A 23,122-nucleotide genomic window follows, 5' to 3' on the forward strand; every position below is an offset into this window, starting at 1 on the left:
CATCATTCTCTTGTTCCAGTACTTGCTTAGGAACAAGCAAGCATTAAGTTTGGTGTTGTGATGCCAGGGCATTTTGGCCAGTTTCACTGACCTTTTCTTTATGGTTTTAAGGTAGTTTCATACACTTTCTTAGAAAATAAGCAAGTTTTGGGTAAATAATCACTTACATCTTGATTCAAGCAAACATTGTGAATTTTACATGATTTCATGAGAATTATGCATGAATTAAATGACAAAATTGAATGATGCATGTCTTATAACTTCGATTAGAGCTTTGATGCACTTTATTGCTTGATTTCAGGACAAAGGAAGCAAGGAAGAACCACGTTAGTAGCCACGTTAGTCTAGCTAACGTGACCACTAACGTGGAATGGAGGCTAGCTTACAACGTTAATGAGAAAAGTGATCGCCATTAACGCCTTCGTGAGCCATCATAGCCCACGTTAGTTGCCACGTTAACTATGTTAACGTGGAAGCTAACGTGGAAGAGAAGTAGAACTCCAACATTAGTGGTAAAAGTAAGTGCCACTAACATTCCAAAGTGGCAGCTGGCCACGTTAAGAGTCATGTTAACTCAGTTAACGTGAACTCTAACATGGATGAGGAAGATAATGCCAACGTTAGTGACACTCACCTTTGTCACTAACGTTGGACTAAGCTCATATTTGCCACGTTAAGAGTCACGTTAACCTAGTTAACGTGGACTCTAACGTGGAGGGAGCAAGGAATCACCAACGTTAGTGACACTCACATTTGTCACTAACGTTGGATTAAGCCACTATGAGCCACGTTAGTTGCCACGTTAATTACATTAACGTGGAAGCTAACGTGGAAAAGAGGGATGATGAGACAATGTTAGTGACATTCACCTTTGTCACTAACATTGGAGATGGCTATCAATACCACGTTAGAAGTCACGTTAACCTAGTTAACGTGAACTCTAACGTGGGAAGAAGGGGCGTTTTGAAGTGTTAGTGACAAAGGTAAGTGTCACTAACGCTCTCGAAGATTTGGCAAGCCTACGTTAGAGGCCACGTTAACTATACTAACGTGAACTCTAACGTAGGAAGAAAGGAGTACTCTCAACGTTATTGGAAAAGGTAAACCCCAGTAACATTTGCGAAGGGCGAAGAAGCAACGTTAGTGGTCACGTTAGTGCCACTAACGTTGAAGTTAACGTGGACCATTTTTGGGTTAGGAACATTGGTGAAAAAGGTGATTGTCACTAACGTTCTCGACCCCACAGTTTCACTTAACGTTAACACTGCTAACGCCCCAAGCTAAAGTCCATACCTACTGCACACTTTCTCTGCAAGTAAAGCTGAGCCCACTGAAGAAGATAACTGCTTCAACTCAAGATCCAAAGGCCTATATCCAAGACTTGAAGAAGCAACTAGAAGATCAGAAGAATAGTATAAATAGGGAAAACTTTGAACTAGAAATGAGCTTTTGGGCATTATTAGAATAACTCTCTGTATTTTTTACTTTCTCTGCAACTTCTAGTTTAACTTTTCAGAATGCATTCTCCATTTTTGTTTTCCATTCCCAGAGCTATGAACAACTAAACCCCTTTCATTGGGTTAGGGAGCTCTGTTGTAATTTGATGGATCAATAATAGTTTTCATTATTCTTCTTCTTTCTTTTCTCTTGATTTTACTAGAAAGCTTTCAATCTTCATCCAATTGAGTAGTTATCTTGGAAAAGAAGCTATTCATACTTGGATCTCGTCGGAACTTTGGAAGAGGAATGAAGAGATCATGCTAGAAATGCTTTCTCATGTTGGACCAAATTGGGGTTTGGATGGATATAGTGACATATAATCCTACCAACACTTTGATTTGGAAATACATGTGGTATAATCAGTGACCATACCTCATCTCTTCTCATGAGCAATTGGACCAAGGAATTGGCTATTAATCAAGATTTGAGAGATTGAATTACCAAGGAATTGGAATTCAATCACTTAAGATTACCAAGGAGATCAATGAATGCATTGATTGAGGAAGAGATGAAAATGAACTTGATCCGGAGGATGCAACATCTCCTAAGCCCAATGAACTCCCCATTTCTGATCTTACCCATTCTCTTTAATTTCTGCCAATTAATTTTATGATCATCTTCCCCATTCCCATTTAAGATTCTGCAATTTATTTTCCGTCATCTATTTTCAGCTCTTTATTTCCAGCATTTTACATTTTCTACTATTTACTTTCCCGCCATTTAATTTCCTGCAACTCTCAAACCAAATTCTGCTTAGCTCAACTTGAACATTCCTCCAATTAAAGTTTCTTTACCAATCAATCCCTGTGGGATTCGACCTCACTCTATTGTGAGTTTTTACTTGACGACAATTCGGTATACTTGCCTAGGGAGATTTGTTAAGAGACAAGTTTCTGTGCATCAGTATTCACTCAAATTCCCAATATTCAAATAAAGTAGAAACATAACACATTCCCATTAACTCAAGTTCCCACATTTCCCCACACTTAGTTGACACACACTCTCTATCTTAAGCTAACCAAAGATTCAAATCGGGTAATTAATTATTTTTTCGCTTAAGGCTAGTGATGTGGTAATATAAAGAACAAATGGGGATTAAAAAGGCTCAAAGTGAAAAACAAAGGTAATTGAAATGGTAGGCTATTTGGGATAAGTGAGCTAATAACAAATGATGGCCTCAATCATATGTATGCATGCAAATACACTAAACAATGGACATAGAAAATGGAACAAACTATAGATTGCAATCATAGAGAAGAAAACACATAAGAATAAAAATCATGGTTAAATAATGTAACCATATAATTAAGCTCAAAATCTCATAGGTTGTGTGTTCTTAGCTATAAACCATGTTCCAAATTACAATCTTCAAACAAGTTTAACAAAAAAGTTTTAATTTAAATTAGTAAAATGCTATAAAAAGGGTCTTGAAAAAGAACTTATCACTCCAACCAAGTAGTGGTAGAAGAACATGCACAAAATCAAACAAACATTCAAATGCAACAACTAATTTAACAGGGAAAATTAAACATTGGTGTTGAAATAGGAAATAACTAACCCACGGAAGTCGGTATTGTTCATGCCCTAGGTCGAGCTGTATGACCCGGGCTGATAGACGACAAGTCGATCGACCTCTTCAGGTCAGGATTACCCAACCTCTTCTTAAAGAGTTTGGCCAAATCACCCAGGAGAAGCCCAAAAAGGGCCCAAACAGAGGAACACGACCCAAATCCAAAGGCAGCCCAAGCCTAGAGAGATAAGGGCGGTTCCCTTAAAGATAAGATGACTTCACTCAAAGATTAGATAAGATAACTATCTTATCCCCAGAAAGGTCACTCCACACCATTATAAATACACTGGAGCACCCAGGTATAACTCATACTCTGATTCTACTAAAAACCTGCTTAATACCCTTGCTAACTTAAGCATCGGAGTCCCTTGCAGGTACCCCCACCCTCCGGTGACGAAGGATCAACACCACCAACTAAGCCCAACAAGTCGGACACAACAGCTCCGACCAGTACAAAGAGATCTCGTCCGAGATCAACCTACAGTTTCAGGTAACCCTCGGAACATTGGCGCCGTTGCCGGGGATAGACCCCAAGCTAATGTGCCATAAACTGGCAGTATACCCAGGATCTCGGCCAGTGCAACAGAAGCGTATGAAGCTCAGATCGGAAAGATCCCAAGCTGTGGAAGAATAGGTACAAGCTCTACCGGAGGCAGGATTCATAAGAGAAGTCAAGTACCCCCTATGGCTAGCCAATGTTGTCTTGGTGAAAAAGCCAAATGGGAAATGGCGGATGTGCACTGATTACACCGACCTCAATAAAGCTTGCCCAAAAGATCCATATCCACTCCCAAATATCGACACTCTAGTGGATGCCTCCTCCGGATACAAGTACCTCTCATTCATGGATGCTTATTCAGGATACAACCAAATACCAATGTATCCACCTGATCAGGAAAAAATCTCATTCCTAACTCCTAAAGCAAACTACTGCTATGTCGTCATGCCATTCAGACTCAAAAACGCAGGAGCTACCTACCAGAGATTGATGAACAAAGTCTTTGCAGACTATATCGGGAAACTCATGGAGGTATACGTGGACGACATGTTGGTAAAAACACAAGGCGAGGAGACATTACTGTCCGACCTTGCCCAAGTGTTCGATACCCTCAGAAAGCATGACATGCGACTTAACCCTGCAAAGTGCACCTTTGCAGTAGAAGCTGGCAAATTCCTGGGTTTCATGCTAACACAACAAGGAATTGAGGTAAATCAGGATAAATGCCGGGCTATACTCGACATGAAAAGTCCAACCTGTGTCAAAGAGGTACAACAGCTCAATGGAAGACTGGCAGCCTTGTCCAGATTTTTAGCTGGATCAGCCATAAGATCCCTCCCCTTCTATGCCACTCAAAGGAAAGGAAAGAAGTTTGAATGGACAATGGAGTGCAAACAGGCTTTCCAAGATTTCAAAAAGGTTCCTGGGACGACCACCTATTCTAACTCGACCACGGGAAGGAGAACCACTCGTACTGTACCTCGCAGTAGGAAATCGAGCAATGGCCTCAGCGCTAGTCAAAGAAGATGAGAATGGACAATAGCCCTTCTACTTCATCAGCAAAGCCCTGCAAGGGGCCGAAATAAACTATCAAAAGTATGAAAAGTTTGCCTACGCTCTTATACTAACTTCTCGACGACTTCGACCATATTTTCAAGCTCACACGATCAAAGTCCGGACTAACCAGCCCATAAAAGGCATTCTACAGAAAACAGATTTAGCCGGAAGAATTTTACAGTGGGCAGTCGAGCTATCTGAGTTCGACCTTCAATATGAAGCTCGGATGGCCATCAAGTCCCAATATTTAGCCGATTTCATTGCTGAGTACACTGACACTCCAGAAATTCCCACAGAATGGAATCTCTACGTAGACGGCTCTTCAAACAAAACCGGAAGTGGCGCGGGTGTGATAATAGAAAGCAATCAGGGAACCCAAATCGAACTTTCCCTCAAATTTGGGTTTCCTGCTTCAAATAACCAGTCTGAATTTGAAGCACTACTAGCTAGTTTGAAGCTGGCTAAGAAGGTTGGAGCTCAAAAGCTTATCATCTTTAGCGACTCACAAGTAGTCACCTCACAAATAGCAGGGAGCTACCAAGCCAAGGATCCCACCATGAAAAAGTACTTGGACAAAACCAGGGAACAGCTCGGACAACTCGGGGAATATGAGGCCTGCCACATACCTCGGGAACAGAATGCTTGAGCTGATACACTCTCAAAACTAGCCAGTACCAAACCAGGGGGAGACAATAGAAGCCTCATCCAAAAAATACTGCAGAACCTGTCAATCTCGGAAAAAGACAAGGTCCTAGCCATAACAGGTCTGGATCAAGGATGGATGACTCCTATAATTAACTATCTTAAAATAGAAATACTTCCTACAGATAAGAAGGAGGCGAAGAGATTAAAACGGGAGTCACAATACTACACCATCATAAGCAATACTCTATACAAGAGAGGGATTTCAACACCACTGTTAAAATGTGTGCCAACTTCCAACACAAACGAAGTTTTAGAAGAAGTACATAGTGGCATCTGTGGCAACCATCTCGGAGCACGGGCTCTCAGCAAAAAAGTACTCCGAGCCAGATTCCATTGGCCAACTATGCAAAAGGAAGCAACACAGTTCATAAAGACATGTCCACCATGCCAGAAACATGCTAATTTCCACATCGCCCCACCAGAGGAACTCATCAGCGTAACCTCACCCTGGCCATTTGCAAAATAGGGACTCGACCTCCTCGGGCCCTTCCCTCAAGGATCAGGACAGGTCAAGTTCCTCATCGTAGGGGTAGACTACTTCACAAAATGGATTGAGGCAGAGCCCCTAGCTAACGCCACTGCTCAAAGAACTCGAAAATTCCTATATAGGAACATTGTCACAAGGTTTGGGGTTCCTTAATCCATTACCACAGACAATGGCACTCAATTCACAGATGCAGGCTTTAGAAAATTGGTGGCCAACTTGAAAATAAAGCACCAATTCACTTCCGTAGAACACCCCCAAGCTAATGGACAGGCAGAAGCCACCAATAAAGTCATATTAGCCGGGCTAAAATGGAAATTACAGGATGCAAAGAGAGCCTGGGCTGAAGAACTTCCACAAGTCCTATGGGCATATCGGACAACTCCACACTCCACCACAAGGGAATCACCTTTCTGACTGGCTTACGGAATGGAGGCAATGATCCCAGTGGAGGTCGAAGAAGGATCCCCCAAAACGATCCACTACAGTGAAGAGGCCAACTCCCAACTTCAACAGGAAGAGCTCGACCTACTTCCAGAAATCCGAGAAAGAGCTCGGAGCAGGGAGGAAGCATTAAAACGTCGAATGGCCTCAAGATACAACCAGAAGGTAGTACAGCAAAATTTTGCCAATAACGACCTCATCCTAATCCGAAATGATATCGGAACAAGTCGACCAGGAGATGGGAAGCTAGCAGCTAACTGGAAAGGACCCTACCTAGTCATAGAGGTACTCGAAAAAGGCTACTACAGGCTGTTCGAACTCGAGGGGCGAGAGCTACCAAGGTCATGGAACGCATGTAACCTAAGAAGGTATTATAGTTAGGAGGTAATAAAGATCCTAGGTCAAGGTGCACTCTTTTTCCTGAGAAGGTTTTTTAACGAGACACCAAACCAAGATCTATAAACTACCTAACTTAGAAGGGTAAACACCCACATGTATACATTTTTCCTATTTGTCTACTTTCTATTTGGAATAAAACTTTTCAGATTTCTTCTACAAAGCCTCTCTACAGGTCAGCAAGATGAAAAATAAATTCATCGCCCGACCACAATGAAAACTGAATTCATCGTTTGATCTCGATAAGGGTCGACAAAGTGAAAACCAAATTCACCGCTCGATCAAGACAAAGCTACAGGTCGGCAAGGTGATGATCAAACTCATCGTCCGATCACGATAAAATCAACAAAGTTATAAAAAAGTAATCCATAAGCTAAAGCCTGGCCAGCCCTGACTAAAAAATGGATTACTAATAACTTAAGAACTGACCGACATGAAGAAGTCAGACCAATCAACCAAAGTAACAAAAAGTTATAAAAAAGCAATCCATAGAAAGAGGCCTGACGAGGTCTGAGAAAAAATGAATTGATATAACTTGGGATGGACCGACATGAAGAAGTCGGACCAGACTGATCAAAACAACAAAAAGTTATAAAAAGTAATCCATAGAAAGAGGCCTGATCAGCCCTTATCAAAAGTGGATTTACTAGAAATAACTTAGAAAGGACCAACATGAAGAAGTCGGCCCAGGCCGACCAAAAGCGACGGAGTTATAAAAAGTAAATCCATAAGAAGAGACCCGCAAGGTCCAACTAAAAATAGATTACTAAAAATAACTCGCAAGACTCAACGAAAGAAGTCGACCGGCAGAAGGCATGCGCTAGAAGGGACACAGCTCGACCCAAAGAAAGCCATGACCTTTCCCAAAATCGATTCACAAGTGTTCTATGAGAATACTAAGAAGAACAGTCAAACAAGGCTAGCCTCAAAAGGTCACTTTGACCAAAGCAGAAAATAAACAAACACAAAGGAAATAAAAAAAGAGGTTGAACAGCAAAAAGCTCCAACACTCTTAAGATTCCTGGAAGCCCCAAAAAGATCGCAAACAAAACACATCAAGAAGAAAAGCAAAGCTACTATAATCAACACTCAGAAGACCACCCGAAGGTCGACCCCAAGAGTTCAAAGGCATTTATTTTTCTAAATAAAGTTTCTAAGAAAAAAGCAACTACAAAGTCACAGTCAAACAAACTACAAGCTACAGAAAATAAAGTTCAAAAACCCACAAACCGGGCCATTAAGATACAGAAGCAAAAACTACAAAGGATTCAAAGATTCTCCAATGGTGGCATCTCGAGGTGAAGGAGGAAGAGTCGCGAGGGGGACAGCGTCAACAGTCCCATCCGCCCGATTCAGGATCTGAACATCAGGATCCGACTCGGGGTGGCCGACCTCAGCTACAGGAGTTGGGGAAGTCAGCGCAACAGAAGCTTTGGTGGATGGCACAGGAGGTGGATCTACATCATCATCATCTTCATCCGGGGGCAAGGACGATTTTCCCATTTTCCACAATGTTATCCAAACTGAAGAGAGACAGGTCGAGCTCGGGAGCAAGAACTTAGACCTGATCCTTCAAATTTTCATAAGCAGAAGTCACACTGCCCACGAGATGGCCCTGGAGCTCGGCATAATCAGCCCGAGCAGATTTTAACCTCTCCCTGAGCTCTATCATCTCACCATAAGCCCGGACATAACTCTCCTTATGCTTCTGTGCCATCTCCTCATCCAGATTTGCAGAAGCCAACGCAGCAGTAGCCCGAATCTTCTTACCTTCCAACTCTTTTTCCAACTTCGTCACCTTCACCTCAAGTTCCTTCTTCAACCCCTTGATCCTGTCGAATTCGGACTTGGCCTCCTCCATAAAAGCCTTTGTCGCATGAACAGGGAGATCCTGGGCAGTTCGGAATAAGGCCGCTCCCATGTGTGCCATCTTAATACCGCTTCGAGGAATAAAATCCAGATGATGGAGAATGGATACATCATCAGTAGGGACAACACCATAAAGGGCAATTTGATGATCGACAAACCCCACAGCATCAAAATCAAGGGCATCCAAATTAAAAGGCTCAACAGTCCTCTGTCTTTTTGGAGGAGGGCCGGCAGTGGGAGAAAAGGTAGCAACAGAAGTTTGGGGAGGATCAACCAAATAGACCTGAGGAGTAGAAATCACCCTCCTTGGCCCAGAAGTGCTCAAGATTGGCTTTTTAGGAGGAACCTGAGAAGATCCTTCCCCGACAGCCTTAGCCGAGATGTTCTGGGCAACTGTATCTTTCCCGCCTTCTTAATAGCCTCCATGGAATCATTAGTCTTCACCATCTCTGAAAAAACAAAAGGGGATCAGCAAAAGACAATTTACAAATCGGAAGAAAAGGATACAAAATTAACAACGACAAACAAGTAAAAAGAAGTCGACCACTACCTAGCTCAGCTCGAAGAAGTGAGGGATCCCCTAAAAATCTCTTAGTATCAAGATGAGGACGTTGCCCTCAATTCTCCTCCAACACATTCACAAAGGCCGGTTCGACCTCATCCAGTATTTCCCACGAATATCTAGAGACTACAACATTCTTTTGCCAACATAAGGGGAAGGCGGGTTCATTATTTGACTCCAAGAAAAACGGCCAAGCTCCTTCAACAGCTCGGACCTTAAAGTAATAAGTCTTAAAGTCCCTAAAGGACTCATCATACATGGAAAAAACTTTCTTTCCCTGGGCAGATCGGAAAGAAATTCAAGAAGCTTTCTTTTTTGAAGAAATCCCAGGCTTAGTCAAAACAAAGAGATAAAGAAAGAGGGTTTGAGAAGGCTTAACATCTAGTTCTTGGCACAACAACTGAAAGATATTAATAAAGCCCCATGAGTTTGGATGAAGTTGGGATGGAGCTACATTACACGACCACAACAAATCGGTCTCAAAGGATGTAAAAGGAATGGTAATGTTCATTTGGCTAAAAAATAGTCATAAGCAAAAAAGAAGGGACGTTCCCCCTGGATGGGAGAAGGAAAACAAACCCTCTCATCAGGGTCAGGCGCTACCAACTCATAGTTCTTCTCTTGATCTCTACTACTACAGATCCGGTGATGCTTTCTAAGCTCCACGCAGTATTCAGAATTAAACACTGAAACACACATCAGGACGAGGGAGTCCAGCCAGTCAGACATGCCCTCGGGGACTTTGGAGGACGTCTCGACAATATTTTTGCGAGAAGACATGGTCAACTAAATCCTACAGTAAGAAAAATGAAAATGGGTTACTATCTAAAACAACTCGGGAAAATCAAGAAATCAGCTCAGACAAATATAGATTCAACTCAGACTAAAATATACAACAACAAAAGGAGACCCCAGGACTCACACCAAGGTCCAGGGGCATCCTTTGGAGGCAGTAACAGAGTAAGGACTCAGAAAAAATCTATAAAGACTACATCCTAACATCTCTCAGCAAGAAAATTATCCTCTTTCAACAAAACGACACTCCAAAAAGAAAGTCACAAACCAAAAAGTCATCAAAAATTGCCATCCTTTTACAAACTTATCAGCAAAGGGAACTATCAACATCAAACCTGTCAAGTGAAAATCATCAAAGACGCAATCTTCAAAATCAAACAGTTCATTAATCCAAGAGCTTCAAAATAAAAAATGGTAACAACATGCAAAACCCTAAAAGTATCAACTATCAAGAAAACACAAAGAGGTTCATACAAAGTCGAAGAAACTCCCAGAGTACACATTGCAGCAATAATCAGGCATAGCAAAAGTAGAAAGATTCAAACTTTCTCCAAGCAAGATCAAAACTTTCTCAGACACGAGAAGAACGACGTGGAAAAGAAAAAGAGAGAGAAAGAAGACCAATCCGTAACAAGGGGGAGACAATAAATGTTGGGAGATTGAAACAATAATGAAGCCGCGCCAGACGATCACCTTTTGAACAAGAGAACGAAGCACTAGCAGTTAAAGAAGAGAAGTGAAAAGGGGAAAAATGAAACAAAGCTTTGAAATTTCAAATAAAGACACGAAGAGGGAAGTAAAAAAGGAAACGGCAAAGAATTAATGAGTATTTAACCTTTGCACGTTCCGTAGGAAAAGTGCAACGCACGACGCAATTTAAAAGTAGTGAAGGAAAATGCTTCACATTCAAGAAGCCTCGGCGGAATCAACCGAAGTGCTCGATCCCAGCCTCTCCAAAGAAGGATCAAAGTCCTAAAAAAGGACTCGACCTCAAAAGGAAGACCATGCTCGAGCAGGGGCACTGTTCATGCCCTGGGTCGAGCTGTATGACTCGGGATGATAGACGACAAGTCGACCGACCTCTTCAGGTCAGGATTACCCAACCTCTTCTTAAAGAGTTCGGCCAAATCACCCAAGAGAAGCCCAAAAAGGGCCTAAATGGAGGAACATGACCCAAATCCAAAGGCAGCCCAAGCCTAGAGAGATAAGGGCAGTTCCCTTAAAGATAAGATGACTTCACTCAAAGATAAGATAAGATAACTATCTTATCCCCAGAAAGGTTACTCCATACCATTATAAATACACTGGAGCACCCAGGTATAACTCATACTCTGATTCTACTAAAAACTTGCTTAATACCCTTGCTAACTTAAGCATCGGAGTCCCTTGCAGGTACCCTCACCCTCCGGTGACGAAGGATCAGCACCACCAACTAAGCCCAACAAGTCGGACACAACAGCTCCGACCAGTACAAAGAGATCTCATCCGAGATCGACCTACAGTTTCAAGTAACCCTCGGAACAGGTATCGACCTCCCCACACTTAAAGATTGCACCGTCCTCGGTGCATGCTAAGATGTGCAAGTGGACGGGTTGCTACAACTAACGCTTTTTCCAAAGAATGTGCGTAGGAACTTGTTTTTTACCCCATTGAGAAGCTTTTTCCTTTCCTTTTCTTGATGGCCATCCTGAAAGAAGAGGAAAAAGAAGAAAAGTGACCCAGAAAAATAAAGATAAGAAAACAATTAAAGTATGGGTGGGTGAATGCCAAATAATGAGGGTCTCAACTACATGGTAGCTATAACATGCAGGTGAGAAAATAGTATAAGCAAATGGCATATCAATAGTGCAAAAATTGCAACAAAGGGGAAGAGAGAGTGGGTCATGAAAGACAATATAAATTCATGTCAATGCAAAAGGAATACAAGTATCATAAAGGATTAGCATTGACTTATGCATAATAATACCCAACAATTTAAAACAAGTCACTAAGTACCAAAATAATATCAGAAAAGAAACAACAGTTGAATAAGAACATTTAACACCAATGGTAAAATAGGAAATTAGAAAAGGAGATAAAAATATATGAATAAAATTAAAATGCAATGAAGGAAAGTATGCAAATGAAGTATGTAAAAGAGAATAAAAGAGAATAAGGATGAGAAGAAAGTGAGAAAAGAAGAAGAATGAGTAAGAGATGAGGAAGAAAGAAGGAGAAAAGATAAGAGAACAAGAAACAAACGCGACGCGCGCGCAAGCATCACGCGTACGCGTGAAAACTGAAGAAGCCATGCGACGCGTAAGCGTCGCGGACGCGTACGCGTACGCGTGCGTGGAGAAACATGCACACTGACACGTGAGCGTCGGTCACGTGTATGCGTGACTACTCGCACGCTTCCAGCACGGTGGCCGCACAACTCTCTGTGAAATTCACGCTTTTACGTTGTTTTCATGCCCACGCGTACGCGTCCTTAACGCTTACGCGTGGGTTGAAATTTCTGCAGGGGACACGTATGCGTGAGGCACGCGTATGCGTGGGGTGGTTCGTGCTCCAGGCACCCCTCCCGCACGTCTCCATCACAACTCTCTGTTCGTTTTCTCTTTATTGCGCAGTCACACACAACGCGTGCGGGTCGTAGACTCTTGCGCGTCGATTCCTCTTTGTTTTTAAATGCAAAATAAAAGTAAATATACAGAACTTCAAATTAAAACTGACAGAAATAAATTAAAACTAATAAGAAGGAGGATCATACCATGGTGGGTTGTCTCCCACCTAGTACTTTTAGTTAAAGTCCTTAAGTTGGACATTTGGTGAGCTCCTTGTCATGGTGGCTTGTGCTTGAACTCATCTTGAAGCTGCCACCAACGCTTGGACTTCCAATAAGCTCTATCAATTCCAAGTAAATTCGTCAAGCCTTGAGGGAGTTCTTCACAAGCTTTGAGCTCCCAAAGTTGATCCTCTTGTATGCCGGGATCCCAAATCTTGTTTCCACACCCGTCTTCAAGTTGATCATCATGATTCCATCCGGGTGGTTTAGCCTTGGAATTCTCAATTAACCAGCCAAACATCCTTCCAGACCCATTCACTTTGGTTCTACACCAACTATTGTTATCAAACTTTGAGCGTACAACCATCATGAACTTAGAGTGATGCTTCCAACCATGATGCCAGGGCATCTTGGCCAGTTTCACTGACCTTTTTCTTTACTATTTTAGGGTAGTTTCATGCATTTTCTTAATAAATAAGCAAGTTTTGGATGAATATACACTTACATCTTGATTCAAGCAAACATTGTGAACTTTACATGATTTCATGAGAATTATGCATGAATTGAATGATAAAATGGATGATGCATGATCTCATGACTTGAGACAAAGCTTTGATGCACCTTGTTTGTTTGATTTCAGGACAAAGGAAGCAAAGAAGAGCCACGTTAGCAGCCACGTTAGTCTCACTAACGTGACCACTAACGTGGAAAGGGAGCAAGCTTGCAACGTTAGTGGTAAAGTTATCACCAATAACGCTTTCGAAAGAAATCATAACCCACGTTAGTTGCTACGTTAGTTACATTAACGTGGGAACTAACGTGGAAGGAAAGAGAAGTTCCAACGTTAGTGGTAAAGTGAACACCACTAACGTTCCAAAAGGCCACACACAGCCACGTTAAGAGTCACGTTAATCCAATTAACGTGAACTCTAACGTGGAAAAAGAAAGAGATCACCAATGTTAGTGACTGGTGCACGAAATCATGACTGTTCATTCCTTGGTAACGGCACCAAAAACTTAATACGCACGTTCATAATCTTAGTTCTTTTTCACAACTTTGCACAACTAACCAGCAAGTGCACTGGGTCGTCCAAGTAATAAACCTTACGTGAGTAAGGGTCGATCCCACGGAGATTGTCGGCTTGAAGCAAGCTATGGTCATCTTGCAAATCTCAGTCAGGAAGATTCAAATGGTTATAGGATTTAAGATAATTAAAATATAAATAAAATATAAAATAGGATAGAGATACTTATGTAATTCATTGGTGAGAATTTCAGATAGGCGTATGGAGATGCTTTGCTCCCTCTAAATCTCTGCTTTTCTACTGTCTTCATCCAATCATTCATACTCCTTTCCATGGCAAGCTGTATGTTGGGCATCACCGTTGTCAATGGCTACATCCCGTCCTCTTAGTGAAAATGGTCCAAATGTGCTGTCACCGCATGGCTAATCATCTGTCGGTTCTCGATCATGTTGGAATAGGATCCAGTGATCCTTTTGCGTCTGTCACTACGCCCAACACTCGCGAGTTTGAAGCTCGTCACAGTCATTCCTTCCCAGATCCTACTTGGAATACCACAGACAAGGTTTAGACTTTCCAGATCTCAAGAATGGCCACCAATAATTCTAGCCTATACCACGAAGACTCTGATTGTGAACCAAGAGGCTAAGAGATATGTATTCGAGCTTGTTTTCATGTAGAACAGGAGTGTTTGTCAGGCACGAATTCATAAGTGAGAATGGTGATGAGTGTCACATAATCATCACATTCATCATGTTCTTGTGTGCGAATGAATATCTTAGAATAAGAATAAGCTTGAATTGAATAGAAAAACAATAGTAGTTTTCATTAATTCATGAGGAACAGTAGAGCTCCACACCTTAATCTATGGTGTGTAGAAACTCTACCGTTGAAAATACATAAGTGATGGAGGTCAAGGCATGGCCGAATGGCCAGCCCCCTAAACGTGATCTCTGAACATAAAATTAGTCAAATACCAACCAGAGATGTGAAATAAATCACTAAAAGTAGTTTTTATACTAAACTAGTAGCTAGGGTTACATAAGATAAGTAAATGATGTAGAAATCCACTTCCGGGCCCACTTGGTGTGTGCTTGGACTGAGCATTGAGATTTCATGTGTAGAGATTCTTTTTGGAGTTAAACGCCAGGTTGTAGCCTGTTTCTGGCGTTTAACTCTGATTTGCAACCTATTTCTGGCGTTTAACTCCAGAATAGGGCATGGAATTGGCATTTGAACGGCAGTTTGCATAATCAAAACTCGTGCAAATTATAGACTATTATATATTTCTAGAAAGCCCTGAATGTCTACTTTCCAACGCAATTAAGAGTGTGCCAATTGGGTTTTTGAAGCTCCAGAAAATCCACTTTGAGTGCAGGGAGGTCAGAATCCAACAGCATCTGCAGTCCTTCTTCAGCCTCTGAATCAAATTTTTGCTTAAGTCCCTCAATTTCAGCCAGAAATTATCTGAAATCACATAAAAACACACAAACTCATAGTAAAGTCCCAAAATGTGATTTTTGAATGAAAACTAATAAAAATATAATAAAAAGTAACTAAAGTATACTAAAAACTATGTAAAAACAATGCCAAAAAGCGTATAAATTATCCGCTCATCACAACACCAAACATAAATTGTTGCTTGTCCTCAAGCAACTGAAAATCAATTAGGATAAAAAGAAGATAATACACTATAAATTCCAAACCATCAATGAAACTTATTTCCAATCAGATGAGCGAGACTAGTAGCTTTTTGCCTCTGAATAGTTTTGGCATCTCACTTCATCCTTTGAAGTTCAGAATGATTGGCATCTATAGGAACTTAGAATTTAGATAGTGTTATTGATTCTCCTAGTTTAGTATGTTGATTCTTGAATATAGTTACTTTATGAGTCTTGGCCGTGGCCCTAGGCACTTTGTTTTCCAGTATTACCACCGGATACATAAATGCCACAGACACATAACTGGGTGAACCTTTTCAGATTGTGACTCAGCTTTGCTAGAGTCCCCAGTTAGAGGTGTCCAGGGTTCTTAAGCACACTCTTTTTGCTTTGAACCTCGACTTTAACCATTCAGTCTCAAGTTTTCACTTGACACCTTCACGCCACAAGCACATGGTTAGGGACACTTTGGTTTAGCCGCTTAGGCCAGAATTTTATTCCCTTGGGCCCTCCTATCCACTGATGCTCAAAGCCTTGGATCCTTTTTACCCTTGCCTTTTGGTTTTAAGAGCTTTTGGCTTTTTCTACTTGCTTTTTCTTTTTTTTTCTTTTTTTTTTTATTTTTGCCATTTTGTTTTCTGCAAGCTTTTGTATTCACTGCTTTTTCTTGCTTCAAGAATCAATTTTATGATTTTTCAGATTATCAAATAACATTTCTCCTTTTTCATCATTCTTTCAAGAGCCAAAAAATTTAACATTCATAAACAACAAATTCAAAAGACATATGCACTGTTCAAGCATTCATTCAGAAAACAAAAAGTATTGTCACCACATCAAAATAATTAAACTAATCTCAAGGATGAATTCGAAATTCATGTACTTCTTGTTCTTTTATAATTAAAACATTTTTCATTTAAGAGAGGTGATGGATTCATAGGACATTCATAGCTTTAAGACATAGACACTTAACACTAATGATCATGTAGTAAAAACACAAAACATAGATAAACATAAAGCATGGTAAACGAAAAAATAGAAAAATAAAAAACAAGGAGATTAAAGAACGGGTCCACCTTAGTGTTGGCGACTAGTTCTTCCTATTGAAGATCTTATGGAGTGCTTTAGCTCCTCAATGTCTCTTCCTTTCCTTTGTTGCTCCTCTCTCATAGCTCTTTGATCTTCTCTAATTTCATGGAGGAGGATGGAATGCTCTTGGTGCTCCACCCTTAGTTGTCCCATGTTGAAACTTAATTCTCCTAGGGAGGTGTTAATTTTCTCCCAATAGTTTTGTGGAGGAAAGTGCATCCCTTGAGGCATCTTAGGGATTTCATGATGAGGAATTTCCTCATGCTCTTGTTGAGGTCCATGAGTGGGCTCTCTTGTTTGCATTGAGCTCCTTCCACACAGATGTCCATGAGGACTTGGTCCAACCTTTGATCAAAGTTGACTCTTCTAGTGAAAGGATGAGGGTCTCCTTGCATTATTTGCCACAACTTCATAGAAGTGGTCTTGATGGATGATGAGTGGATAATTTATACGCTTTTTGGCATTGTTTTTAGTATGTTTTTAGTATATTTTAGTTAGTTTTTATTATGTTTTTATTAGTTTTTATTTAAAAATCACTTTTTTGGACTTTACTATGAGTTTGTGTGTTTTTCTGTGATTTCAAGTATTTTCTGGCTGAAATTGAGGGACCTGAGCAACAATCTGATTCAGAGGCTGAAAAAGGACTGCAGATGCTATTGGATTCTGACCTCCCTGCACTCGAAGTGAATTTTCTGGAGCTACAGAAGCCCAATTGGCGCGCTCTTAATTGCGTTGGAAAGTAGACATCCTGGGCTTTCCATCAATATATAATAGTCCATACTTTGCCCACGATTTGATGGCCTAAACAGGCGTTCCAAGTCAGCTCAAGAATTCTGGCGTTTAACGCCAGAACTGGCACAAAAGCTGGAGTTAAACGCCCAAACTGGCACAAAAGCTGGTGCTTAACTCCAAGAAAAGTCTCTACATGTGAAAGCTTGAATGCTCAGCCCAAGCACACACCAAGTGGGCCCAGAAGAAGATTTTTGCATTAATTACCTATTTCTGTAACCCTAGGCTACTAGTTTTATATAAATAGGACCTTTTGCTATTGTATTTTCAATCTTTTGATAATCTTTGAATCATGTTTTGATGATTGAACCCTCTTTGGGAGGCTGGCCATTCGGCCATGCCTAGACCTTTTGTTCTTATGTATTTTCAACGGTGGAGTTTCTACACACCATAGATTAAGGTGTGGAGCTCTGCTGTTCTTCATGAATTAATGCAAAGTACTATTGTTTTTCTATTCAACTCAAGTCTATTTCTTCTTCAAGATATTCATTCGCACCCAAGAACATGATGAATGTGATGATTATGTGACACTCATCACCATTCTCACCTATGAATGCGTGACTGACAACCACTTCTGTTCTACATGTAAACAAGCTTGAATGTGTATCTCTTGGGTTTCTAATCTAAGATTAGAGTCTTCCTGGTATAGGCTAGAATTATTGGCGGCCATTCCTGAGATCCGGAACGTCTAAACCTTGTCTGTGGTATTCTGAGTAGGATCTGGGAAGGGATGACTGTGACGAGCTTCAAACTCGCAATTGTTGGGCGTGTGACAGACGCAAAAGGATCAATGGATCCTATTCCAACATGATCGAGAACCGACAGATGATTAGCCGTGCGGTGACAGCGTGCGTAGAACATTTTCACTGAGAGAACGGAAAGTAGCCATTGACAACGGTGATGCCCAACATAAAGCTTGCCATGGAAAGGAGTATGAATGATTGGAAGAAGGCAATAGGAAAGCAGAGGTTCAAGAGGAACAAAACATCTTCATACGCTTATCTAAAATTCCTACCAATGAATTACATAAGTATCTCTATCTTTATCTTATTTTATGTTTTATTCATCTTTTAATTATCAATCCTCCATAACCATTTAAATCCACCTGACTGAGATTTACAAGATGACCAAGCTTGCTTCAAGCCGACAATCTCCGTGGGATCGACCCTTACTCACGTAAGGTATTACTTGGATGACCTAGTGCACTTGCTGGTTAGTTGTGTGGAATTGTGACAAAGTGTGATTCACGTTTGAGAGCTCCAAGTCCTTTGGCGCCATTGTTGATGATCACAATTTCGTGCACCAATGGACCATTGAGATGAATCTCTCCATCTCCCATGACTCAGAGGTGGAAGAAATTGCCTTCCCTTTCCTCTTTCTTGAGGTTTTTCTGGCCTTAGGTGCCATTAATGGTTATGGAAAAACAAAAGCAATGCTTTTACCATACCAAACTTAAAAGGTTTGCTCATCCTCGAGCAAAAGAAGAAAGAGGAAAGTAGAAGAAGAAGAAAATGGAGGAGATGGAGTGAGGGAAGTGGTTCGGCCAGGGGGTTGGGTGTGGGAGGGAAATGGTTTAAATTGTGAAGGGTATTTGGGGAAGAGATATGGAGGTGATTGGTGAAGGGTATTTGGGAAAGAGTGTTATAAAAAGGTGGGAGAGAGAGAGAGAGGTGGGGTAGGTGGGGATCTTGTGGGGTCTACAGATCCTGAGGGGTCAAAGACTTGGCATCCCTGCTCCATTTAGGCATGCAAAATGCCCTTGGATTGCACTTCTGGCGTTAAACGCCAGGTTGCTGCTTGTTTCTGGCATTTAACGCCAGCTTTTCTCCCTATTTTGGCGTTACACGCCAAGTAGATACTCTGTTATGGCGTTAAACGCCAGTTTGGTGCTTGTTTCTGGAGTTTAACGCCAGCTTGATGCTTCTTTCTGGCGTTAAACGCCAGTTTGATGCTTCTTACTGGCGTTTAAATGCCAGTAAGATCTTCCTCCAGGGTGAGCTATTTTTAATGCTGTTTTTCATTCTGTTTTTGATTTTTCAGTAGTTTTTGTGACTTCACATGATCATCAACCTAAAGAAAACATAAAATAGCAATGGAAAATAAATAGATATAATTAAATAACATTGGGTTGCCTCCCAACAAGCGCTTCTTTAATGTCAATAGCTTGACAGTGAGCTTCTCATGAAGACTCACAGAAAATCAGAGCAATGTTGGGACCTCTCAATACCAAACTTAGAGTTTGGTTGTGGCCTCTCAACACCAAACTTAGAGTTTGGTTGTGGCCTCCCAACACCAAACTTAGAGTTTAAATGTGGGGGTTTTGTTTGACTCTGTATTGAAAGAAGCTTCTCATGCTTCCTCTCCATGGTTATAGAAGGAGAACCTTGAGTCTTAAATACAAGGTAGTCATCATTTAACTGAAGGACCAACTCTCCTCTGTCAATATCAATTACAGCTTTTGCTGTGGTTAGGAAGGGTCTGCCAAGAATGATGGATTCATCCTCATCCTTCCCAGTGTCTAGGATTATGAAATCAGCAGGGATGTAAAGGCTTTCAACCTTCACTAGCACATCCTCTACTAGTCCATAAGCCTGTTTCATGGATTTGTCTGCCATCTCTAGTGAGATTCTTGTAGCTTGTACCTCAAAGATTCCCAGTTTCTCTATTACAGAGAGTGGCATGAGGTTTATCCCTAACCCCAGGTCACACAGAGCCTTCTTAAAGGTCATGGTGCCTATGGTACAAGGTATGAAGAACTTTCCAGGATCTGGTTTCTTCTGAGGTAAAGTTTGCCTCATTAATGTACTCAGTTCATTGGTGAATAAGGGGGGTTCATCCTCCCAAGTCTCATTACCAAATAAACTGGCATTCAACTTCATAATTGCTCCTAGATACTTAGCAAATTTCTCTTCAGTGACATCTTCATCCTCTTCAGAGGAAGGATATTCATCAGAGCTCATGAATGGTAGAAGGAAGTTCAATGGAATCTCTATAGTCTCTGTATGAGCCTCAGATTCCTTTGGTTCCTCAAATGGGAACTCCTTTCTGTTCAGAGGATGTCCCAAGAGGTCTTCCTTACTGGGATTCACGTCCTCCTCCTCCTCTGGGCATTCGGCCACACCAAGTAAGGTTATGGTCTTGCACTCTCTCTTGGGATTTTCTTCTGTATTGCTTGGGAGAGTACTGGGAGGAGTTTCAGTAATCTTCTTACTCAGCTGACCCACCTGTGCCTCCAAATTTCTAATGGAGGACCTTGTTTCATTCATGAAACTTAGTGTGGTCTTGGATAGATCAGAGACTATGGTTGCCAGGCCAGAATGGCTCTGTTCAGAATTTTCTGTCTGTTGCTGAGAAGATGATGGAAAAGGCTTGCTATTGCTAAACCTATTTCTTCCACCATTATTATTGAAGCCCTGTTGAGGCTTCTGTTGGTCCTTCCATGAAAAATTTGGATGATTTCTCCATGAAGGATTATAGGTGTTTCCATAGGGTTCTCCCATGTAATTCACCTCTGCTATTGTAGGGTTCTCAGGATCATAAGCTTCTTCTTCAGAAGATGCTTCTTTAGTACTGTTGGATGCAGCTTGCAATCCATTCAGACTTTGAAAAATCATATTGAATTGCTGAGTCAATATTTTGTTCTGAGCTAATATGGCATTCAGAGTATCAATTTCAAGAACTCCCTTCTTCTGAGGCGTCCCATTGTTCACAGGATTCCTCTCAGAGGTGTACATGAACTGGTTATTTGCAACCATTTCAATGAGTTTCTGAGCTTCTGCAGGGGTTTTCACGTGAAGAGATCCTCCTGCAGAATGGTCTAATGACATTTTTTACAACTCAGATAGACCATCATAGAATATACTTATGATGCTCCATTCTGGAAGCATGTCAGTAGGACACCTTTTGATCAGTTGCTTATATCTTTCCCAAGCTTCATAGAGGGATTCTCCTTCCTTCTGTCTAAAGGTTTAGATTTCCACTCTAAGCTTGCTCATCTTTTGAGGTGGAAAGAATTTGGCCAGGAAAGCACTGACCAGCTTATCCCAGGAGTTCAGGCTATCCTTAGGTTGTGAATCCAACAATGTTCTAGCTTTGTCTCTTACAGCAAAAGGGAAAAGCATAAGCCTGTAGACCTCGGGATCAACTCCATTGGTCTTGACAGTGTCACAGATTTGCAAGAATTCAGCTAAAAACTGATGAGGATCTTCCATTGGAAGTCCATGAAACTTGCAGTTCTGTTGCATTAGAGAAACTAATTGAGGCTTAAGCTCAAAGTTGTTTGCTCCAATTGCAGGAAGTGAGATGCTTCTTCCATAGAAGTTAGAAGAGGGTGCAATAAAGTCACCAAGCATCTTCCTTGCATCTCCACCATTGCTATTAGGTTCGGCCATGTCTCCTTCTTTTTCAAAAATTTCTGTCAGATCCTCTCCAAAGAGTTATGCTTTAGCCTTCCTTAGCTTTCTCTTCAGAGTCCTTTCAGGTTCAGGATCAGCTTCAACAAGAATGTTCTTATCCTTGTTCCTGCTCATATGAAAAAAGAAGAGAACAGAAAAGAAAATATGGAATCCTCTATGTCACAGTATAGAGATTCCTTATGTGAGTAGAAGAAGAGAAGAGAAAAAATTCGAACACATGGGAGAAGAGGGGGTTCGAATTATGAGTAGAAGAGAAGTGTTAGTAGATAAATAAATAAATATAAGGAGATGAGAGAGGGGGAGAAAATTTGAATTTAATTTAAACTAAAAGGAAAAAAAATCTGTTTTTATTTTACAATGTAGTTAGAATTCGAAAATAAAAAAGAGAAATAAAATTAAAATTAAAATTTGAATTAATTAGTTAATTAAAAAGAATTTTGAAAAAGTGTTAGTGATTTTCGAAAATTAGAGAGAGAGAAATAGTTAGGTGGTTTTGAAAAAGATATGATTGAAATAGAAAACTTTTAAAAATAAACCAAAAAGTCAAGTAGTTAATTGAAAAAGATTTGAAAATCAAATTTGAAAGGGTGAGAAGTTAGAAAAGATTTTGAAATTGATTTTGAAAAGATATGATTGAAATTGAAAAAGATATGATTGAAAATCATTTTGAAAAAGATTTGAATTGGAAATTAAAAAGATTTGATTTTGAAAATTGAAATTGATTACTTGACTAACAATAAGCTAAAAGATATGATTCTAAAATTTAAAGATTGAACCTTTCTTAATAGGTAAGTAACAAACTCAAAATTTTTTTGAATCAATCACATTAATTGTTAGTAAAGATTTTGAAAAATATGGAATAAAATAAGAAAAAGATTTTTGAAAATCAATTTGAATTTTTGAAAATATGAAAAAAAATGAAAGAGATTTTATTTTTGAAAAAGATTTGAAAAAGATAGAATTTTTTTAAATTGAAGATTTGATTTGACTCATAAGAAACAACTAAATTTTGAAAAATTTTTGAAAAAGTCAACTCAAATATTCGAAATTTATGAGAAAAAAAGGGAAAGATATTTTTTTATTTTTTGAATTTTTAATGAGGAGAGAGAAAAAAGGAAAGATATCATTTTTATGTTTTTCTCTTTTTCTATTAAACAACAAAAATGAAACACACATAAAAATTTAAGATCAAAATAAAAATGCATGCAAGAACACCTTGAATGTCAAGATAAACACCAAGAACACTTTGAATGTCAAGATGAATATCAATAACTTATTTTTGAAAATTTTTTAAGAAAAGAAAAATATGCAAGACACCAAACTTAGAAATTTTCAAACTTTAGACACTAAAAAATTGAAAATGCATATGAAAAACAAGAAAAGACAAAACAAAAAGATGCAAAGATCAAACAAGGAAATTCATCAAGAACAACTTGAAGATCATGAAGAACATTATGCATGAGTTTTTGAAAATTTAAAGAAATTAAAAAGATGCAATTGAC

At 40.1% G+C, this 23,122-nt stretch overlaps 1 non-coding gene across 1 annotated transcript; it reads left to right on the forward strand.

Moving 5' to 3' along the window:
- Positions 1 to 21,086: 21,086 nt before the first annotated feature.
- Positions 21,087 to 21,194, forward strand: LOC112724246 (small nucleolar RNA R71). The gene has a single exon (XR_003163419.1). It is a non-coding gene; the product is annotated as a small nucleolar RNA R71 (small nucleolar RNA).
- The last annotated feature ends 1,928 nt before the right edge of the window (positions 21,195 to 23,122 follow it).

The sequence above is a fragment of the Arachis hypogaea genome, chromosome 11 (assembly GCF_003086295.3).
Source record: "Arachis hypogaea cultivar Tifrunner chromosome 11, arahy.Tifrunner.gnm2.J5K5, whole genome shotgun sequence".
NCBI lineage: Eukaryota > Viridiplantae > Streptophyta > Magnoliopsida > Fabales > Fabaceae > Arachis > Arachis hypogaea.